Source organism: Mus pahari, chromosome 4, assembly GCF_900095145.1.
Source record: "Mus pahari chromosome 4, PAHARI_EIJ_v1.1, whole genome shotgun sequence".
Lineage (NCBI taxonomy): Eukaryota > Metazoa > Chordata > Mammalia > Rodentia > Muridae > Mus > Mus pahari.
This window is the reverse complement of record NC_034593.1, coordinates 22,766,648-22,784,361: the sequence shown is the minus strand read 5'-3', so window position 1 is coordinate 22,784,361 and position 17,714 is coordinate 22,766,648. Positions and strand designations below refer to the sequence as shown.

General features: G+C 43.9%; 1 protein-coding gene across 3 annotated transcripts in view; it reads right to left on the bottom strand.

The window, feature by feature from the left end:
- Window positions 1-17,714, bottom strand: part of Pld1 (phospholipase D1) — a 185,426-nt gene that overhangs the window by 161,302 nt on the left and 6,410 nt on the right. For all 3 annotated transcript variants that reach the window (XM_029537928.1, XM_029537927.1, XM_029537929.1), the window contains one exon: window positions 9,914-10,058. The gene's annotated coding sequence lies outside the window, so the exon portion shown is untranslated. The remainder of the gene's footprint in view (window positions 1-9,913; window positions 10,059-17,714) is intronic.

Below are 17,714 nucleotides of genomic sequence, written 5' to 3'. Positions count from 1 at the left end.
CACTGTACATCACAGCTGATTTTTACTGTAAGTCCTGACAAAGTGATGGGTAAAAATGTTGCCTGGGTGGGTGGATATGTGATACTCACCATTGTCACACTGTGAATGAACAACCAAGCAGGTATCCTTCTAGCAAAATATCTGATTTGAAACCAAAATGCTTAATGGACAAGTGGGTTCAGAGCTGTGCCTGCCTTTACATTTGTTTCATCTTTACGCTAAAAAGCAATCAGGAAGACACGCTTGCACCAATTGTTAACATCACACTGGCTATAGATACAGGAGTTTACTAGAACCCAAACGGAGGTGACCTTGAGCCTGTGTCTCCCAAGGACTAGAATCACAGGCCCATTCTAGCCAGAATGCCTGGCTGGAGATACGTGAAGGGCCATTAGCTAAAGGGAGCTGGGTCCCTTTGGGCCTTCTGAGTATGAGACAGCTCTACTCTGTTGGATCTGGCTGAAAGAACTTCACTGTGGTGTTGAAATGGAAGCTGTAGGAATCAGAGGGTCATTTCCTTCACATGTTCATTTGCTCTTCTTATTCTGCATACTGCAAATGTGAGCACTGCTTAGCAAGTGGGCCAGGCATATTTTCCACATAACTAGGGTGAATATTTCATCATCTCTTTCTGCTCTCACATCCCAATCATATAATGTATGGTATATACATGCATAGACTATTTGCTCTTTCCGCTGAGATATGGTTTTGGTGGCAGTGGTAGTCCTGGGTTTGAACCCAGCTCTACCACTGAATTAAAGCCCCCAGTAACTACAAACTCTTTCTGAATAAGGAACAGCTCTTTCTCAATGCGTCCTCCACTGCACTAGTCAAAACTACTTGTGAAATCTTGTCAGTGAGCACTCAAGAGGTAAAGGCTGGAGGATCTCTGAGTTCGAGGCCAGACTGGTCTACACTGGGTTCCGGAAGTAGATAGAGCTGCGCAGAGAAACCCTGTCTCAAAAAAAAAAAAAATAAAAAAAATAAAAAAGCTGGGTGTGGCAGCACATGCCTTTATTTCCAGCACTCAGGAAGCGAAGACGGGACGATCTCTATAAATTCTGAGACCAGTCTGGTCTACATATGGAGATCCAGGACTGCGTAGAGAGTGAGAGCCAGCCTCAAAACAAAAACTGACAAACAAAAATGTAGTGTCAGCCATGTCTGGAGAATCAGATTCAAGTGCTGAGTAAACACGAGGTCTTATCTGGTCTTCAGAGAGCAGCAAAGCATCTCAGGCAATAAGGAGCCACAGTGGAAATGGCTGCTGCTCGTCTTGGGAGGTACAAGGAAGAAGAAACATTTAGTTCAGTAGAGTCCCAAGACCGGAGTGATTTGTCGACACATCACAGGAGCCAGAAGCAGATGCTCATAGAAAGGAGGCTCAGCTCTGTCTTAAGTCCGTGTTGAAAACCTTGGGCCAGGCCTTTCCACTTTGAGCTTCAACTTCCTCTTTTGTAATACAGAGGTTGTAGAAAATGACAGAATCCTATAATTTCCCAAACACTCTAAAGAACTGGAATTCTTGAAAGCAGAGCTGGAGAGACAGTTTAATGGTTACGGTATGTCCTGCTCTTACAGTCTGTTTCCCCCACCAGGGTCAGCCAGCTCACAACTGTTCTAGGAGATCCAATGTCTTCTTCTGTCCTCTGTGGGCAAGTGCTACACACACATATATATATATATATATATATATATGCATTAAACACTTGTACATATAAAATAAAAATGAATTGATAATAATAGCAATAATAGTAATATTAAAAGAATCCCAAGCAGAAGGGCTAGCATTTGCAAACCATCATTGATAGCAGGTATAATATAATAAGTAAGGCAGGGGGCAGGTAAAGGCCTTATTCAGAAGACAGCTTCTGCTCTGATAATGGCCTTGTCCCCATCTGTGTCACAGAGAATTATGCCAGGTGGCTTAGAAGGAATACTACCAAGAAACAGAATGAAGGACCAAGGATGGAGGCCCAGTTCACAGAAGGAAGATGGCTGAGGCTGGAGGCAGCTGCTGGAACCCTGAGGACTTCCGGGAAGCTCGCTAGAATGCCTGTCAGAGAAGCCCTCCTAGCGAAGGGAAGGGAGCAGCTATTTCCTCCCATTGACTAAAGGTGGCCCCATTTCTATGGAAGGGAGTCCCACAGCGATACATCAGAAGCATTGTATGTGACTACTAGGGCTCTTCATAGAACTGGCTGCTAGCAAGGGTGGGGATCAAGGGGAAATTTAAGAGGATTTGAAGGCACACATAAAGGAAAGTTACTTTGATGGGGTTTGGGAAGTTTGGGGGGTTGTTTGTTTGTTTGTTTGTTTGTTGTGAAGCAGTGTCTCATGTAGCCCAGGTTGGCCTTGAACTCACCACGTAGCCCAAGCTGGTGCCTTAAACATCTGATTCTCTTGCCACTACTTCCCAAATGCTAGGGTTACAGGAGTGTGCCACTGCACCTGGTTTACACAGTGCTAGGGACAAAATCCATGGCTTTGTGCATGCTAGGCACATGTTCTACCAATGGAGCTACATCCTTAGTCTCCCACAGAGGGTTTTAATCAGGCTTAAATAAACAAGAGTTATATAAGGGCAAATTGCTAATCATCAACTTTCCAAGAAACATAGGTATTTATGCGTACCTGTATACAAATATCTACAGTAAAGATGCTCAGATAAAAGAAACACAGCATAAAATTTCTGAATAATAAAATATAAAATAGTCTTTGTTCTAAAATTCATGAAGTAACTGATTCTAATGGGCCCTTTGATGTTCTGCTAAATTCTTTTATCCATAGCCAAACTATGGCAAGAGAAGGTCCCCATGTTTCCTTTCCAGTATAATAGCAGACCCATGGAAACAGGCGCATCCCCCTGTTCACTAAGCACCTTGCCTATGAACCACATCGTTTGCTAGAGGAACACCTCCTCAATTTGTTTAGTCACAGTGTGACAACTACAAGCACCACGCCGACATTATATCCATCACCTTCTTAGGACTAACAGCAGAAACCAACCATGACTTGCAGTGTTTTCCAATTTCCGTGTGAACACATTCCCATCATGGCCACCAAGTTCAACTCATTCACAGTGTGTGTGTGTGGTGGTGGTGGGGGGCACGCAGCAGTACACAATGTCTCCACATGGAAAAATAGACAAATGTGTCCTCAAGAAAAGAGGAACTAATAGGATGCAAAATCACAATGCAGCAGAAAGCTCTGAGTGCTTTATCACCTTTGGGTTTAATATAACCCATTTGGTTTAACTTTAAACCATCGCTAAATCTTACTCATAACATTCCTGAAAATTGAACACAGAGCCCTAGGAGCCCAGGATAACACTGGAGTTATATATTACTTTGGTAGCAGTCTATAGAACCGTTTTTGACTGTCTCCTTTGACCTTTCCCATACCGTCTCACCTCCAGAAAGAAACGAGTCACCACACTGGCCAGAGGACTTCATATTTGCCACCTCAGGCTCTTCTTCAGCACATCCTACATTTGGGTAGAGCTGTCTCAATAATTTTTAACTGTTCTTCTGAAATCTCTTTCTTGCCAAGCCAACCAGTATAATGCTGGAGCTGGCCGTAAGCCCAGCTATGACTATGCTTGCTCACAGAGTCCAAAACCCAGAACCCCTTAGCATAAAATTCTAGCTGTCAGGACTGGAGTGACAGCTCAGCAGTTCAGAACATCTGCTGTTCCTCCAGAGGACCTGAGTTCAGTTCTGCATATCGAAGTCCAGCAACTCACAATAACCTGTAACTACAGCTCTAGGAGATCCGATATCGTCTTCTGGCCTCTGTAGGCACCCGAACATATGAGATATGCACATGTGTACACACACACACACACATACACTTGATCTTTTTTAAATCCCTGTTCCTCCATTCTCAACTTCATCTGTGCCTAGTGGTTCCATCCATAGAAGCAAACCTGTACCCCAATTTTGTATATTCTTCCCCCTTCCATGGGTATCCCTCACCCTCCTTTCTGAAAGAGATGTCATCCCCTAAAAATGCCTGCCTTTGAGGCCTACTTGACAGCTCTCTTCCATCAAAGCTGCTAGCTACGCAGTATCTGCTTATCTTCGAGCCCACTTCCCCATCCCCTGCTCCCCCGCATGTCTTCAGAACTCAGAGCATTTACTCTTTGGTAAAATCATGGTAATTGTTGTGTTGTCTTAGCCATCTTCTCAGTGACTCTCAACGTTGTAGTCCCCAGACCTACAGCAGGATTTGTTCAAAATGCAGGTTCTCTGCCCAGACACTCTAGAACCATGGGTAATTCATCCCAGAGGCAAGGGTGAATCACAACAGCACTGGCTGAATTTCCAGATTAGCTGGGGTCACACTAATTTAGCTGCAAACCTAAAGGTAGAAATCTAATTATCCCAGCTACAAACCAGCATTATTTTCCATCTTGCCCACAGTTTTGTTTGTTTGATTGGTTGTTTTAGACAGGGTCTCACTATGTATCTGACTGTCCTGGAACTCCATACGTAGACCAGGATGAACTCAAACCCAAAGAGCTCTGCCAGCATCTGCCACCACCATACCAGGCTGTAATTTCTTTTCTTTTCTTTTCTTTTTGTTTGTTTGTTTGTTTTTTGTTTTTTCAAGACAGGGTTTCTCTGTGTAGCCCTGGCTGTCCTGGAACTCACTCTGTAGACAAGGCTGGCCTCAAACTCAGAAATTCACCTGCCTCTGCCTCCCAAGTGCTGGGATTAAAGGCGCGCACCACCACTGCTCCAGGCTGTAATTTCTAATACTGATTTTGGACCAACTGAATAAATGCATAGACTGAACTAGAGAGTGACAGATTGTACAATTACTAAAGATAGTCATTGTCCTCTAGTGACTTCCAAAGAATGAACTACCTGATTTTACCTTGATTTTAATCAACCACTGACTATTCTTGAACTTTAGACCTCTCAAAGCATTCTCTTTAAATTTTTTTAAGTAAATTATATTCCTAGAAGGATTTTAGAGACAAACTCAGGTTGTCTTTTTGTTTTTATATATTATTATTGTAATTGTTGTTGTTGTGTAATTGTTGTTGTTGTATATAAGCAGGGGATGGAGTGGGAAGAGAGAGAGAAAATACCATGGTGGTGGTTTGGGGGAGGGTCAGACCACAACCCCACACCCAACCCCTGAGAGCTGTTTATCTCCTACTACCTTCAGAGCCAAGGATTGAACTCAAGCTTGTGAAAAGCAAGCACCGTTACCTACAAAGCCATCTACTGGCCCTATATCTGTTCTTGAGATAGCATACTATGCTTCAAAGTAGTAATTGAGGTTGGCCTTGAACTCGAAATACCCCAGCGTCTTCCTTCAGAGTGCTGCTGTCACAGGAATTGACTACCTTCCCTGAACCAGAAGGTAAATACAAAGGTTAGAGAGGTGACTCAACAGCTAACAGCACTTGCTGCTCTCTCCAAAAGACACCAGTTCAAGTCCCATTACCCATACAGAGGCTCACAACTGTCTGTAATTACATTTCCAAGGGATCTAATACCCTCTTCTGGCCTCCACAGGCACCAGGCTTGGTATACAGGCACACGGTACACAGATGTACATGCAGGCAGAACACCGATTCACATAATTTCTTAAAATTAAGTACATACAATATGGATAACTTTTAAGCATGTTTTTAAATTGCATTTAATTATCTAGCTAGTTCCTATGTGGGAACCATGGCATGTATGTGGAGGTCAACATACAGTTTTCAGAAGTTGGTTTCGTTCTTCCACTATGGGGGTTCTGGGACCAACGTGAGGTGACCAGTCTTGGTGGCAGGTGCCTTTGCATGATGTGTCATCTCCATGATCCCATATCTTTCACTTGAATGTGTATTTTTAACCAGCATTTGACCAAAGTGATGGTTAATATTGATGATCGACTTGACAGGATCTCTAAAATCAGGCAGGACAAATGCCTCTAGGTATGCTTGGATTTTGTTAATCCCTAGGGAAGCCCCCCTCTAATATGGGTGGCACCCATCCACTGGTCCCAAACTACACGAAAAAGGAGAAAGTAGGCTGAGCCATAATGTGTCTCATGCTGTGTCTCCTGGCTGTGGACACAATAAACTCAGCTGCCACAGTGACCCCTCCCCCTAAATGACAGCCTGTACCCTCAACTAAACTAAACTCCTCCTTCCTTAAGTTCCTTTGTCAGACATTCTGTCCCACCAACAGGAATGGTAACCAGTGCATGCCAGTATCTTCCTACTGGGAAAGGGGTTACTGTGCATCACCAGGAATAAGGTTTTTAAACTTCTCATTTATTCTGGGTCCCTTATGTAAAGTGCACTGAAGCTGGCTAAATTTATTCATCTTCCTTCCATTGTTATACTATTTGAGAAACTTATTGCTTCTTAATTGCCATCCTTCCTCAAATGTGTCAGAAGGCCGTCATTTTCCATGACTCGTTTGTCAGACAACAGATAAATATAAACATCACTGATTCCTGAAAGAGACTTTAAAACTAAGGAAGACACTCTCAGGCCACGAAATCAGGATAACACAAACAACACTGGTCCCTCACATAATCAGAATGGGAGGAAATGGAGTTAGACAAAACAAAGTAAACAGATCCAAACGCTGTAGAAGATGATATGGAGATAAATGATGATCCAGGGCCCAGGTATCAAAGTCATGTGAACACCTCCACCCAGACCTATGCCATTAGGCAATGGGCTGACATTTTACCATCAGCATCTGTCTGGGGGAACAACTCCAGGCCTACCCTCGGAGAGGAAGAAGATCCAGGTGCCTGAGGAGCTCAAGAGCCAGGTCAGGGCCTGAAGAGCTTACTGGAGCTTTGATGCCACCTTACTCCCTATCTGCTCTCAGGGCTGTAGCCACAGGGACCATAGACCAGATGAAGACCAGACATTTAAATTCAACTTTTGACCTCCTGCTGGACCAATTTAGTTTATGTGTTATGACAAAGAAATAAGATAACATTCATTACTTCTAGAAGACAGGATGAAGTTCAGTTGGTAGAGTGCTTGCCAAGAGTACACAAAGCTTTGTGTTCAGTCTCAGATCCACACAAGCCAAGTGTGGAGATAATACCCATGTAGTGGGTATTAAAGCGCTGTGGAGCTTAAAGCGGAAAGATCAGAAGTTCAAGGTCATTACTCATGACATAACAAGTTCAAGGTCGTCCTGAGTCTCATAAGACCATGTAATAATTAATGGTAATGGAAATAACAAAAGTAATCACAGCTAAAGTATTCCTGCTCACCAAACACATGGCCATCTTGTTTATAGAAGACCCAGAAACTCCCTGAGTCCTTGGGCCTAGGAAGAAGTCATCAATGATATTAAGAAATAACTTGGGTGCTGGAGAGGTGACTCAGCAGTTAAAAGCATTAACTGCTCTTCCAGAGGTCCTGAGTTCAATTCCCAGCAACCATATGGTGGCTCATAACCATCTGTAATGGGATCTGATGTCCCCTTCTGATGTGTCTGAAGACAGCAACAGTGTACTCATATAAATGAAATAAATAAAATAAATCTTTTTTTTTTAAGTAAAGAAAGAACTAACATTTTAACAGGAGTTAGTGATATTGCTTAGTGTTAGAAATCTTGCCTTCCTGAATTTCACCCCAACACACACACACACACACACACACACACACACACATACAAACAAGAAGAATTCAAATAAAATTGTTTAACAGTATGAGATAACTGGGTAAGATAATCCTAGATAGTATCCCAAAGCATAAGATAAATAGCATTAGTTCATACCCTTTAAATAATTGAGTAAATAAGTGACTTCAAGAGACAAATCTCTTATGCACAAAAATTCTAAATTCCAGTCGCTACTCACCTTACTAAGAAGTGCCTAAACTCCTTGCCCCAAATGTGACTGCTCTCACAAGCTGTGTCGACTTGACGTGAAAAAAACAGTTCCACAATAGAAATAGCTACAGACCCTTCTTCAGGCAGGCAATCAAGGCAATAGCACTCATAAGTCAGTCTGACCATGTGACTCTTGTTACGAAGTCAAAGGAATGGCATTTCACCTCTGTGGTTTCCTTCCCCAAACCCATAATCCCAGTCTGTTCATAAGAAATCATCAAGAAACCCAAACGATGGACATTCAGCCAGACACCTCATCTAAGACTCTTCAAAACTGCCAAGGTCATCAGAACCAAGGGAAGTCAGAGACAGGAGAGCCCCAGGCACAAAAGAAGGTTATAGTTATACTACATCACAAATTGTGAGGTGGTGCTGTAGATAGCATACAAGCATAGGAAAATCCAATTAGGAGCAAATAATGAACCGTGAATAAAGCATGAGCTTTAGTTACTAATAAGATACAAATGTACCTGTTGTGGATGGGCCTGGTGCTGTTTGTATTTTGATGCTAATTCCTCTCTCCTGGGAGGAGCTATAGACAAGGAGTGAGTCACTGTACTCAGGTGACTTCTAATCCCCCAGTGAATGAATCACTGGGCAAGTAAGAGGAACTTTGGGGTTGGATGGAGGAAGAGAGGAAGCAGGAGAGAGTTAGGTCCTTTTGGATGGGGATAGCATGAGGACAAGATGCAGCTACAAGTGTCTCCAGGTTTCAAGAGAGAAAGGTATGGCGTAAAGCTTGGGTTTGCCTGAGGTGTACCACAAAGGCCATGGGGAATTTGAAGCATGGGGTTGGCGTGGTAGCAACTGCCTATAGGAACTTAGTGAGCTTGGTGGAGAGATTTTAGAGCACTGAGTCAGAGTCTCCATGAGATAAAACAAGTGGGCCATTTCCCACCAATGTGTGGTCGGCCAGCCCTCTGGGTCAGAGAGTAGCAGGGCATAATGCGTGAAGGTTCCTTTTTTAACATTTTTCGGCAACATGTACCATGTACCAAAGTACAGCTTTAGTAACAGAGGGGCTATGCCACGTGTGGCCAATATAATTCTTCAACCATGTATCCAGAGAAGCCAAAAAGTTCACACCTCCTGGTGTTCTTTTGGAGGGACATTCCACCTCCATAACTTGTCTGTAAATCTAAAGCAAACATAATTTTTAATGTATATAAATTGTATTTAAAAATGATTTACATAGTATTATTATGTGTATGAGGTCTCACTTTCCTGTAACCTGGAATGGGCAATAATCCCACTCATGAGGAGAGCCATCAATTCATGTCATCATAGCCCTGAGGATGGGGATTTCAACACATCACTTTTAGGGAAAAATAAATATTGACACAATAATATTGTTTGAAAGCAACAAAATCACTATCAGGTCAAACAAAATAGCAGCCCACTTCAGAGGATCTACACAGTCAGCCCTGCTTCCAATGGATGTGTGCAGGTGTGTCCAGCCTTCCTCTGTCACAGCACTGTAGCCGTGTCAACAGCTACAAACTCCACTATTGAGAACTGCCCCAACCGGTTAGAAAAACCTTTCCTTTTTCAAATAATTTCACAATATTTGTGCTGGGCTGAATGCATAGCCATTCTCAGCCACATATACCCTAACACAAGACATATGTGTGAATTCTAGACTGTCTTAGACTTGGTAGCATCTAATCTTGGCACCAAACACTGTGCTTGAGTCCCCAATGCAGCATGAGCAGGGACCACCATGAATACAGGATGAAGGCATTCACTGTAACCTATTAACCTTGCTAGCAACAGATCTGTAGAAATGGCTTCGTCGTTAGACAACCCTCTTATTTCTTTCATTGAGGGTGAGTCAGGACACACACCCCAACACATATTTCTAGGGTCCTGGTAGTTCATAAAGTAAGAGATGCCCTCCTAGTTCGAAGCGTCGCAACAACAACAACAACAACAGCAAACCTGCTAGAATACAAAAAAAGAAAAGGTCCCCTAATCTGTCACATTGTCACATTTACTTTATACTGCTTTCGTTTGCTCAATCCATTCCATCACAGATGACTCACCCACAAATAGATGCGACTGAATCAAATCCTTTTGAGTCTTCAGTCAATGAAAGGTGATATTCACAGAGAAAGTTCCAGGTTTCCTTTCTTGTTTATTGACAGTAGTACTTGTTCTCAATTGCTGTGGTATCTCAGCACTGAACATCTAAGAAGGTAGAGAAGAAAGATGAGAGAAACAGATGAATGGCTTGGAAAGCCAGGGTTAAGACTGACATTGGACACATTTAATAACTTGTTCATCTAACAAGTACCTAATGAACACCTACTAAGCAGCAGGCGCACACCTGTTCTCATAGAGCCCAAGTTCTTGTGTAGAAATGGCTGGCATTGAAATGACCCAAAGCAAAAGGCTAAAATCAGGTGAGGCCATGGACAGATTAATGTGGATAAGACAGGAGTCAGCTTTCAGTGTCCAGGGACACAACATTTCACCATTTTGTCATTGACTTGGAAGATGAAAAGGCAAGCCATGCAGACAACTTGACGAACACTCCTGGCCATCCCAGTGGAGTGGCAGAAGGTTATACTACCTCACAGGCTGTAATGTGCCATCCTCTCACAGGCTGTGATGTGCCATCCTCTCACAGGCTGTGATGTGCCATCCTCTCACAGGCTGTGATGTGCCATCNATGTGCCATCCTCTCACAGGCTGTGATGTGCCATCCTCTCACAGGCTGTGATGTGCCATCCTCTCACAGGCTGTGATGTGCCATCTTCTCACAGGCTGTGATGTGCCATCCTCTCACAGGCTGTGATGTGCTGTCCTCGGTAGGATACATAGCAGCACTGCTACAAAGTCAAAATCAGCTTCTGTCCAGCACAGGCAGAAGGGAATGTAAACCTCGCACTCCTGCCTCCCCAGCTAATCGCCACTTATTTATGGCACAGAACTGGTACCTTAGGGAGGCAGGTATGCTCCAAAGAAGAACGTGTGAGGGGCAAGGCCTGGCGTTAATAATGAGGCAATACATAAAACAACAGCTTCTTGTTAGTTTCTCAGAACCAGGATTTATGTCTAAACATTAAAAACCAAGGTTATCAAGCAAGGTGACCAGGGCCCAGCAGCCACGTTAGCTGATGCTGAAGGCACACAGGTGCAGGGGCTTTCTTAGGAAGAACCCTCAGGAAGCACCAAGCAGGCTCTGAGTGATGGCCAAAGTCTCAAGAAAACTTACAAAGTAAGAACGCCATCCACCACACCTACTCCACCCCCAAGAATCTCATTTCATAGGTGCACCATAGGACTTTGAGGAATCTCAATGATTTCTTTAATAAGACTTAGAAATGCTGTGCTGGAGAAGAGCTCCTCCCAGAGAGGGGACAGGTCAGAAGTATCCTGTCTCTACAAAAACAGAAATGACAGAATCGAGGGGTAAGCTGGAGGGGAAGAAGGGAGGCCTAGCTGTAGTGCTTGCCAGTTTTCATGGTATACATATTTCCACCATAGCTATTCTCAAGGTACCCAAATGACATCACTATAGAACATGCAGCTTGCAAAGACATATGTAGTATATATGTAGCATTTCTACCACACAAAAACAACATATTTAAGTTCAAATGAATAGAGAACAATAAATGTAATAACCAATAAAAGAGGAGTTTAAAGAGATATTAGCCCCTGTTGGCCAAATTAATTTAAAAATTTAAATCTCAGAAACGTTGATTATTTTTTTTTTTTGAATATGTGTGGTGCCTGCATTTATCTCCATGCACCACGTGCATGCAGTGCCCACGGAGGCCAGAAGAGAGCTCTGGGTACTTTAGAACTGGAGTTATAAAAAGTTGAGAGCTGCCCTGTGGCACTGGTGGTTAGAAGCCAGTGTTCTTAACCTCTGAGCCATCTCTACATCAGTCTCAGAAATCTTGATTTTTCTTTTAGATAATGGCACACTTTCACAAATAGCTCACCAAACACCTAAGAACGTAAAAGCCAGCTCTCAGCATGAACCAATTCTATCAGTTACAAAACTGTCACTATAAATTGGATGTGGTGACATATGTCTGTAGTCTTGGCTCTTGGGAGGAGGATGGAAGAAACTCAGGAGTTTACAGTCACTCTCAGCTGCATTGAATTCAAGGCCCCTATGAGACCATAAGAAACCATTATTATAGGATACTATAATAAATATGTTCTCCTATACAATTTTACTTTCTTTGAATTATTTCCATTTATATTCCCTGGATCAAAATACTTGCCTGTGCTATACTGCCAAGTTACTTTGTGAAATGATCATATGGATCCTATTCTGGCACAAAGTATAAGAATAGTTTCTGTTTTCATTTAGATTTGTTGACCTAAGGAAGAAATCATATTTAAAAGTCATCTTAAATGTAAATAAATAATATTTGTTCTATCAAAAACCGTTGAAAACCAAAGGCAGTGGGCTCCTTGCCATCTTTGTGTCTTGGTCTTCTTGTCTGGACTATAACAGAGAGAGGCCAAACCCTTGTCTCTGCCCTCGACCCTGCTCCAGGGGAAGGGTGGCAGGAGCGGGTAGGGAGCAGGAGTGAAGGAGGCTCTGGAAGGAGCATAGTAAAGCGTGCCTTTAGCATGTGAAAGTCACCTAGTCAGGATCCCCACTGTACCCAAGGCTGCACCTGAGTTCTGGTGAACTCAGTCACGCCCCTCACTCAAGATAACCACTGTCTCAGTGAGGATTGCCATTGCTGCAACTGCAGTGAAACACCAGGACCAAAAGGCAGGTCGGGGAGTAAAGGGTTGATTTGTCTTCTTACACTTCCATCCTTGGAGGAACTCAGGACAGGAACCCAAACACGCTGGGACATGGAGGCAGGAGCAGAGGCAGAGGCCTAGGAGGAGCGCTGCTTACTGGTTTGCTCTTTAGGGCTTGCTCAGCCTGCTTTCTTATAGAACCCAGGACCTCCAGCCCGGGCATAGCATCAGGCACCACAATGGGCTGGGCCCTCCCCCCCATCAATCACTAATTGAAAAAAAATGCCTCACAGCTGGATCTCATGGAGACGTTTTCCTCAACTGAGGTTCCTTCTTCAGCGATGACTCTAGCTTGTGTCAAGCTGACACACAAAATCAACCAGCAGAACCATAGTCCATGATACCCGCTGGCCGCTATATAAGCAGAGACCAAGAGCAATGTTCTGCTCTGCACATCTGGAGAGACCCTGCCTTGACCTGCCCCGGGAGACTTCCCCCAGGAACCTGACCCTTGAATCAGAGACTTAATTAGAGACTGGGCCTGACCTTCGCACAGGTGAGCCGCCTTGGGGATTTAGGCTCTGGACTGTAGTTAGGGATTTAGAGTGCGAACATTGGGTGATGACCCTAAACACACCTTTTGTTATACCAGCTTCGTGTATCTACCTTGCCTGGGATGGGCGCCCTCGCACATTCAGGAGACAGCACAGATAGCTTGCTTCCCATCCATGAAGCCCTAGGTCCCATCTCCAGTACTGCCATCCTCCCTCCCCCAAAACCGAACCGAACCAGCGCCAGCTGGTGCTGCATTGCCTTATGTATCAGATTTCATAGAAGAGATCCCTTGCGACAGGCGTGCTTAGGTGATGCAAAGAGCTCTTACTGTGGGTTCTTGGAGACAAAATCAGTCAGGGTCTTCTTTTTCTTTTGTTTTTTCAACCTACGTTTCTCCCTGAAACCCTTCCATATACTTCTTCTTGCTCCCCTTCAAATCCATTAATTACTATTGCATGTAAATGGGCATATGTATTCCTAAATACAGCCTGCTGGGTCTGCGTGATGTTACTTGTAAGTTATGTTTTCGGGTCTGATCACTGACACTGTACACCAGTTGCTGTCCTCTCTCCTGGAGAAGACCACGCCTCCCACTTCAGCTTCCTCCAATTGCCTGAAGTTCTTTGAGGCCTCGAGGGTTCCCCCGTATACATACTTTATCCTGTCTGTAGGTGTTTAGTTCGTGTTTAGGCGGTGTTATTGGTGAAATGATTATGGGTGAAGCTTCTGACATTGCTAGGAAACATAATCTCGCTGAAATTTTCCTGGTCTTGTAATCTTTTTGTCCCCTCTTGTACAATGCTCCCTGAGTCCTAGGAACAGGAGTTGTTTTATAGATGTATCTATAGGGATGGGGCTCCACAACTCTGCATTCTGATCGGTTGTGGTTTTCTGTGGTGACCCCTGTCTATTGCAAAGAGAAATTGTCTTGACGAGGTCTGAAGTCTCTACTGTCTTGATGAGGTCTGAAGTCTCTACTTATCTGCGGAAAAGTCGATAGGTTCTTAGAGATTATGCTGGTTTAGTGAAATTGTGGTGTGTGGGATCTCCTCCACTATCCATGACTTCATCGGCACTGGGTAGTTAGCTGGGTTTCTAGTACCAGGCATGGTTTCCCTCTTAAGTCCAGTGAAAGAGCTATTGGTTTTAGCCCAGGTCCTTTACAGTCTATATACTTCCATCCAAAATCTGTGTATATTGCCCACAAGCCTCAAAAGCTGATATTGCCAGTATAAAGCTTGCCTAACACAAATGAAGGCCTGAGGGCCATCCCTAGCATCCTTAGCATCCTTAGCATCCCTAGCAGCCCTAGCATCCTTAGCAGCCCTAGCATCCTTAGCATCCTTAGCATCCCTAGCAGCCCTAGCATCCTTAGCAGCCCTAGCAAACCAGGATGTGCAGGCACAGGGATCAAAAGGTCATGGTCATCCTCTACTACACAGAGTTCAAGCATGAGGACCTGAGGTGAAATCCCTAGCACCCATGATAAAGAAGTCAGGCATGGGGCCGGAGAGAGGGATCTGTGGTCGAGGACATTTTACTGCCCAATCAGAACTGGAGTTCAGATTCCATACAATCAGCCAGGCACCCTGCACATACCTGCAACACCAACTGCAGGGGTGGGGGTGGGGGGTCGGGTGTTAGCTGCTTTAGTTTTCCCCAGAGCTTACTGACTTCCAGCCTGGGTGAGAAAATATGGGTTCCAGTTTCATGGAGAGGCCCCCCCTCTTCAAAGGAACAGGGAGATGGTGAATGAGAAGGACATCAGCTCTCTCGTCTAGCCTCCACTCCCCCTCACAGGTACACACACACACACACACACACACACACATCTGGGCATAAACTTATACACACACATTACAATACAAGTTAATAAGTACATCTTTAAACACTCATGCCTGTAAAGCCAATTCTGGAGGAGAAAACCAGGGAGATCTTAGAAGCCTTACCAGACTGGTGGGCTTCAGGCTCAGTGAGAGACCTCGTCGGGATGCCCAACATTCTTCTCCAGTGTACACACATACACATAAACCACACGCAAAGAACATACTTCTAAAATGTTTAAAGGGTGTGAAATGTTTCTATTGCCCAGGGACTCTTCTCATGTTTAAGATGATGCTAAAGAATGTGAAGAGAGGTTTTTTGTTTTTTTTTTTTTACATACCATGAGCTAGCTCGCTCTTAAAGCAACAGTACACCTTACTGTTTGTTTTTTCCTTGAAACACATGAAAAAGTACAAGTCTGTATGTACATACACTGGGAAACAGCAGTGAATTATGATCCTTCAGTTAAATGCTATGATGTCTTCATAGATTAAGAAAAATTAAATGGGGCTTGGTGGCACAGACACAGAAAATCCCAGCTCTTGAGAGGCAGGAGTAAGAGGGGAGCCGCATATGCGAGGACAGCCTGGGCAACATCATGACAGTCTCTCTCAAAAAAATAAAAATAAAAATTCCCAAATTATCAGGCTAAGTTCAGCACACATACTCTAAAATTGTAGTGGTCAAAGGCACGTGGCTCCTTCTCTTCCGTGCGGCCAGTTCTGCTGCCACAACCTTCTTCCTGACTCCTACCATGAGCGTTTCATAGAATCCCATTCTCACCAAGAACTTCCCAGCACGCAGCTAATGTCAGCTGAGTTCATACATCACAGGGCCACAGTCCACTCTAGCACGAACTCCGCTGTGATAGTTGGGTTTTCTCCATGACTGTTTCTTCTGTCAGATGACTGTGTGTAACACAGGAGAAACTAGCATTTACGATGTCATTTCTATGTTCCAGGCTCCAAACACTGCCCACACATTGTTTCCTACAGCTCCTGGGAAGGTTGTCAAATAGCTGCTATTTTAACTTCACTAAAAGATGGGGAAACTGAGGCATGTGTGAACTGACTGTAGAAAGAAAGCCCCTAGGATCTAACTCCATACTCACTGGTTATTAGAGGCATACAGCCATTGCTTCTTCTAGCGAGGATACTGAGGGCCCAGTGGTGCCTACAAGTCACCCAGATATGCCCCGCATGCCAGCTTTCCCAGCCAGGACACTGGCAGATCTGGGTGTGACATCAGCTACATGTGCCTACAGTAGGATATTTATCATCTTTGGGCTGGCATGATGGTCAGTGGACTAAACTCAGAACCCTGAGCTTCTGCTGCAGTGCTTTTATTCACCTACCCTCCCTCTAGCCCAAAGAAAGAGACAACCTACTCCCCAAAGCTGCATGACTTCCACATGCACATGCAGGAAAACACACATGCATGCATACACTAATAAATAAAGTTATAACACATTTACCATCATCAATGCCTTAACAGACAGTTTTTCCTGCTCAGGATAATAGTATCTGACTGAATTTCCAACACATACTTCTCTCTTCTAAAAAAATTATATATATTTATATGTATAAAATTATAAATATATATGCCTATGATATTAGGATCAAAAAATTTTCCTATTTTATTCCCAAATTCTGTATCCTTACCTTGCTTGCCTTAGTTAGGGTTTTACTGCTGTCAACACACCTGATGACCAAGGCAACTCGTAGACAACAGTTATTTGGGGCTGGCTCAGAGGTTCAGTCCATTATCATCAAGGCGGGGAGTATGGCAGCGTCCAGGCAGGCATAGAGCAAGAGGAGCTGAGAGTTCTACATCTTCATCTGAACGCTGCTAGTGGGAACGCTGCTAGTGGAAGTCTACTTCCAGACAGCTAGGGTGAGGTTAAGACCACGCCCACAGTGGCACACCTACTCCAACAAGGCCATACCTCCCAATAGTGCCACTCCCTGGGCTAAGCATGCACATTACCTTAGCTTACAGTTTTATTATAAAAATGAAGATAATAATGGAACTAAACACACACACACACACACACACACACACACACACACACACACACAGTATAAGAACCTGTTTCCTATGTCCCAGCCCTTGGGAGGTGGAAGCAGGAAGATCACAAATTCAAGGTCAGCCTCAGCTATAGACAGTTCAAGGTGGACCAGTGCTATTTGATACCCTGTCTCAAACCCAAAACAATTAGAACAGAACTAGAACAAAGTAGTTAAAAGTCATTGTGAAGGGCATGTAAATGAAACACCAACCACGAAACTCTTCTTTTCCTGGAGTGCCTATAGAGTTTTAGTGATTAGCTGGTTCCCTTCACCTGCTAGCTGACCTTCTCATTCAGCTCCCATGGGGTGCAAACTGCTGTATATACATAGGGAGCCATCTGTGGCCACCAGGACCATGCCTTCTCCCAGAATTTAGACAGCAAGAAAATTTGTGGCAGATGCAGGGATTGCAACACCTCATGCTGTCCACAACCCCACCTGGACAATGATGGCATAAACCAGAGGTTCCTGAAGACAGTTCCACTGTAGCTTATGGCCCTTCGTTTTTTCTTTTCTTTTCTTTTCTTTTCTTTTCTTTTCTTTTCTTTTCTTTTCTTTTCTTTCCTTTCCTTTCCTTTCCTTTTCTTTTCTTTCCTTTCCTTTCCTTTCCTTTCCTTTTCTTTCCCTTTCTTTTCTTTTCCTTTTCTTCCCTTCCCTTCCCTTCCCTTCCCTTCCCTTC